Genomic DNA, 6,000 nt, shown 5'->3' on the forward strand with positions numbered 1-6,000 from the left:
TGAATTCCACTCTCGATTTCGGGATGGCAAAGATGCCGTGGGTTGTTCGGAGCAAACCATCAAGTCTAATCATTCAGTCTCATCCTCTCCGTTTAACCTGTGCCTGCGGCGTTTATTTCATGTTCACACTGGTTTGACACAAATCATGCTTAAAAGAGATTTCGTATCCTGCTTCTCTGTGCAAAGTTGAGCTACAATAGTAGACTTAACAATGCCAGCCCTTTCTTGGGTTTATCAGTAAGAGAAGCAATCAGCTTAAGAAAACATTTCCAATGTAAACAAGATACAGAATTGCACATGTAGCCACATTCCACTGAGATCTGTCTGAATAGAGAGAAGTATAGATCCATGCTAAATAATTTCTCTTTTAATTTAGCATCAATGTGCCCATTTCTCATATTGTTTTTCATACATTGTTATAAGCAATTTGTTATTTGCTACTGTATTCCATGTAAGAAGCAAGGTATAAAAAAGGGCAAGATAATATAGAGAGAGTTAAATGTACTTTAAAGTTCTACACAAATGTCATACTTTTCAACTTATTTTAACCATAATTAAGTTAGTTTAAAGATACAGTGAAAATCTTGTTCTAATCTTATTATCTTAGCACAATTTATTTATAGTTGATATATTACATAACATTAGTTGTTTACAAGAATGTCAACTACTACCCACTGCCATCTCAGTTCTCTTGAGACTGAAATTTCTACAGACTGATTACTTGGTCAAGGTATGTACTGTAGTTTCTTAGTGATAAATATGTATTTATAATAAGGAACGGAAAGCAAACTATCTATATAGCTTAGTAATTCATTGGACATACCTTGTTTGAAGAAAGCAATTTTTTTCAAAAATTTCCCACCACACAGAATGGATATCCTTTTTTCCTTAAGCTTTTCCGCATCACAAATCCCATCCAAATTATTCTAGAGAGGAAACAAGAGGTCCAAGCACCTTTTCTCTTCTTCTCAGAGCAGCTAATCAAACATTCCCATCAACCTCTCAGCACTTTGAAAAGCAGATTTTACACCACACACACGTGCACACACACACACGCACACACACACACACACACTGCTTCTCACACTGGTTTGAGTGCTGAATTAGGCGGTCCTCTTTCAAATTTCCACTCCCACTTGCTTTTTTTTTTTTTTTTTTGGTAAGGATTTCTAAATATTCTTTTCTAGCCCAAAGCACACATTTTCAGTAAGCAAATTCTACAATTAGAAATTCTAAAAGGTAGAAGAGAAGCACCTAGATAAAACGGAAAATAAAATATATACTTTAAAAATGACTTAAACAGGGCAATTAAATTTTTCCTTTCTTTCTTTTTCAAATGCCAGTGAACAGCTAGATTAAACTGTGTAAAGAAAGAAAACTGCAAGCCCCACCAAGCTGCTTCTACTGGACTCTCACTTTTGGAGTGAAAATACTTACTTTTCCTACATGTCAATAATATTTCTTTGTTCAGTTTGCTTCGGTCTTTTCTGTATTTTGGCAAGCTCAATGAAATGACTGTAGTCTACGCTGCTAGTAACAGGACATGAGATAATAATAGTGAGAAGCAAAACCTGACTCATATTTCAAAAAACTAATGATGGACAGCTCACATCATAAGTGAAATCTGCATAAGTTATTTACATACTAATGTCATCAATTAAATTGAAGGGATTCAGACGTAATACATGCACTAGCACATCACAGCATTTTAAAAACAGACCATACAAAAGTCCATCTGGCACTCCTTGAGATTCAAATGTCTGTCAGTCTGACAGAGCATCTTCTCTCCAGCAGGGCGGGAGGTAGCACAGAGCCATTCCTCCTCCTGCTGGGGAATGTGTACTCTCGCAGCCAGGAGGAGAATCTTCCCACCAGCAGCCCTCCCTCCCGCCCTCATCTGTTGGTCCTGGGATTGCTTCTTATTTAAGATTATGGTTTGAATATTATTTAACCTTTTTTTCTCCATTTGGTTCTGCATTTAAATTATTTCTCAATCCTGTTTCTTCTTCACAACCTCCTGAGCCTAGGTCCATTGTTGGTAAGGATGGTGCTGCCACATGGAGGATGGCCTGTCCCATCATTTGAGTCAGGGAAGGTTCAGATGAAATGGCAGCCCAAGCATGATTAATAATAATAATCATAATAATTGCCATTTACCAAATACTTTCTTTTGCTAGGAATGGTGATAAGCCCTCTACATATATCATCTCATTTAATACTTAGAAGAATCTAGAGGGGTCAGTACTATTACTTCCATTTTACAGATAAGAGAACTGAGGCTTAAAGAGATTAAGTAACTTTCCTAGGCTCACCAGCCAGAAAGGCAAGAACTGGGATTCAAATTCAAGGCTATCTGACTCCCAAGCGATGATGCTACGTTAAGACTTAGAGCTTCTTTTCTTTTACTAGTTTAATGTGTTTTCTTATCATGAATAAGGCAGAATCAAATGTAAGTGTCTTGCAAATCATATGCAGCCGTGCTCAAAGAGCAATGCAAATTAAAAGGCAATAATCTTTGCGGTGATGAAAAATTTTCAAAATTGATAGTGACGGTTGTACAACATTATGATTGTAATTAATGCTAATGAATGAATTACCTTAAAATGGTTAAAATGGCAAATTTTTTGTTATATTTGTTTACCACAGTAAAAAAATAGTAAAAAAAAGAGAGAGAAATTCTCTTTTAAAAAAACCAGTGCAATACCACTTTATTTTATCAGATTGGCAAAAATTAGAAGGCTGGAAAATGTCCATGGCACATATCCAGTGGCCCTGATGGGCTGCTGGTGGTGTGGACAAATGTGGCTATTCTAGAGAGCCATCCAGAAGCAGTCAAATTACTTATGTACGCTAGAGCCCGTCAAACTCTTTGTGGGGTATATTCTCGGTGAGCTTCTCACACAGGGCCATGAGAAGTCCATCCTTGGAGAATTAATGAGTTAAATGTGGGAGATGCACACTGTGAAATACTATGCAGTAGCTACAAGCGAAGGACAAGATGTGGGATTTGAACATTGATCTCCAGGCCAGAGCACCGAAGTTTCACTGTTGGTTTTAGCATCTGACATATGGCAAGTAACCTAACCTCTCTGTTTCTTAGTTTCTTCATCTGTAAAATGGGAAAAATAATAAAACCTGTATTACAGAGTTATGGTAATTAAAGAAGTTAATATTTGTAAAGTTCTTAGAGCCTTGCCTCATATGAAGCAAGTACTAAGTGTTTGCTAAATAAATAAAATGTACTTATAAGACTACTGTATTCATTTTCTGTTGCTATGTAACAAATTACTACAAATTTAGTGTCTTAAAACAACACCCATTTATTATCTCCTAGTTCCCAGGTCAGAAGTCCAAGCATGGCTGGGTTCTCTTCTCAGGGTCTCACAAGGCTGAAATCAAAGTGTTGGCTGGACTGGGTTCTTATGTGGAAGCTCTTGGAAAAAATTCACCTTAAACTCAGTCAGGTTGTTGGCAGAATTCAGTTCCTTGCAGTTGTAGGACTGAGGTTCCCATTTTCTTACTGTCTATCAGCCCGGGGCTGCTCTTAACTCTTAGTGGTCACCTGTACCACTCACCACATGGCTCCCTCCATCTTTAAACCAGTCAGGGCATGTTGAATCCTTCTCATGCTTGGCTTCTCTCTGACTTCCTCTTCTGCAACAAGCCAGAGAAAACTGCTTTTAAAGGGCTTGTGTGATTGGGGTATGCCCACTGGGATAATCTTCTTATCTTAATGTCAACTGATTAGTAACTATAATTACGTCTGCAATATTTCTCTGCCATGAAACATAACATCGTTATGCCCCAGGGGCAAAGATCGTGGGGGCCATCTTAGAATTCTGCCTACCACTACTATTGATCTTAAAAAACGTTATTCTGAGGGAAAGTAAGAAACAGAATGAGAAACATAACACAATACTGGGATGGTTAATTTTACGTGTCAACTTGACTGGCCACCGAGGGCCCAAATATTAGGTTAAACATTATTTCTGAGTGTGTCTGTGAGAATGCTTCTGGATGAGATTAGCATTTGAATCAGTAGACTGAGCAAAGCAGATTGCCCTCTCTAATGTGGGTGGGCCTCATCCAAACTGTTGAAGGCCTGAATAGAATAAAAGGCCGAGTAAGAAAGAATTCTTTCTCTCTGCCTGACTGTCTTCTAGTTGGGACATTGGTCTTCTCCTGCCTTTGGACTTGGGCTTGGACTGGAACTACACCTTCAGCTCACCTGGGTATATATCTATATATCTATATAGCTATATCTCCAGTTGGTTCTGCTTCTCTGGAGAACCAGACCATTACAAATACGATCATGAAAAATATGCTATACGCACAGATAACAACAATATACCTTTTGCAAGAACACTTATAAAGAATGTCTCCTCACCAGACCCATGGTGTTTCAGAGCCTTGTACTTGCTTTTCCGGAGGGCTTTTCCTGGCTATGTGCAGTGCATGGCTCACATGCTCACCTTCTTCATGTCTTTGCGTCAACGTCATCTCCCGAGTAAGGCTTTTCTTGGCTACCCTCTTCAAAATGCCACCCCCCCTACTCCGCATTTCCTCTCCCTCTTCTCTGTTTTGTTTTTCCCTATAACACTTATTACCCTTTAGTAATATTTACTATTTAATTTTCATTGTCATCCCCTACTGGAATGTAAGCTCCTGGAAGGTGGGGGCTTTCATCTGTTTTGGTCACTGATGTATTCCCAGCCCTTCGAACTGACACATAATAGGAGTACACTAAGTATTAACTAAATGAATGAGTACAAATACATTACAACACTTGCCTATAGGGAGAGGGAATGGGAGTGGAGAGTTGGGATAAAATGGAATAAAAAACATTAAAGCGAAAGTCCTGGGGTCTTGTGTGGACCAGTGATGACGGTGCTGAGAATGGACTCAAAGGCTGACGGCAACAATACCTACACAACAGTCAAGTTGGTAGCCTCAGGGAAATCTTTTAACTTCTTTAACTAAAACAAGATCACAGCTTCCAGGTAAGCGGCCTTGAGCTTGCTATTTGGCATAAACTGAACTTCTAGATTATTTCTAGTTGAGAACAGAAGTTATGATGTTCAGGTTTTCCTGCATTCCTGCTTGAGATTCTGTTTTGCTTATAAATCACCTATAGTGGCTTGAAAGCATCAGTTCTTTCCTAAGTAACTAACTGTCACTATATAAACTTAGTGTCCCAGTCTTGTACTGTATTCAATACAAAAACTCAAATTTCTTTTAGAACATTCTCTATTAAAAGTTTTTATTATTGTCATAAACATTGAACTTGATGGCTCTTTAAAATACTGCCTCATTTTTTTTCACTCCAGAGATAGAACTCAGGGAAATCAATACACTCTTCATATCACAAATTCATTCTTTTATGTGACTTTTTAAAATGCAGGATGACAATTTAAGAGTCTAAGTAATGAGGTAGCCTTTTCAGACACTCCTGATACTTTTATTGTGTGTAGGTATAAAACACAAGAGTTACACCTTTCATAACACCAGCTCACTGAAATGTCTAAGGCTACATTGTGTTTGATGCCACATCAATTTTTCAGAAAAATATGATTTACCTTGAATTCCTCTGCAACAGTTTTGAGACTTTTTCTTCCTGCACTTTGGTAGAAGCTTACTGCACTGATCAGGAGTTATATCAGTTTCCTGGACACTGTTGAATATTACTGCTAAGGACACTTCTTCTTTGTAGTGTCAATGTGAATGGAAAATTGGCTAACATAATTAACTTTTGTTAAATTTATGTTATCCCTATCTGTCATAAGCAAAGTAGTTATTACAAGAAAAACCTATCTTTCAAAAAATTGAAGGAGCCAAATTGGGAGCATGGATAACTTACAAACAGGTAGATTATAGGTAGCCCAAAGAGATTTTGCCAAGGCATGTAAAAGAGCCTCCAAAACTAGAAGGAAGAGTTCTTAAGAATATATCAGAGGGAAAAACTGATTAGAGATTAGATTAGAGTTATTCATTATGAGGCAA

At 37.8% G+C, this 6,000-nt stretch overlaps 1 protein-coding gene across 1 annotated transcript in view; it reads right to left on the reverse strand.

The window, feature by feature from the left end:
* Positions 1 to 1,019, reverse strand: part of VIT (vitrin) — a 101,874-nt gene extending 100,855 nt beyond the window's left edge. Inside the window, exon 1 of the mRNA XM_058550670.1 lies at positions 824 to 1,019. The gene's annotated coding sequence lies outside the window, so the exon portion shown is untranslated. The remainder of the gene's footprint in view (positions 1 to 823) is intronic.
* Positions 1,020 to 6,000: the final 4,981 nt, after the last annotated feature.

Source organism: Diceros bicornis, chromosome 12, assembly GCF_020826845.1.
Source record: "Diceros bicornis minor isolate mBicDic1 chromosome 12, mDicBic1.mat.cur, whole genome shotgun sequence".
Classification (NCBI taxonomy): Eukaryota; Metazoa; Chordata; class Mammalia; order Perissodactyla; family Rhinocerotidae; genus Diceros; species Diceros bicornis.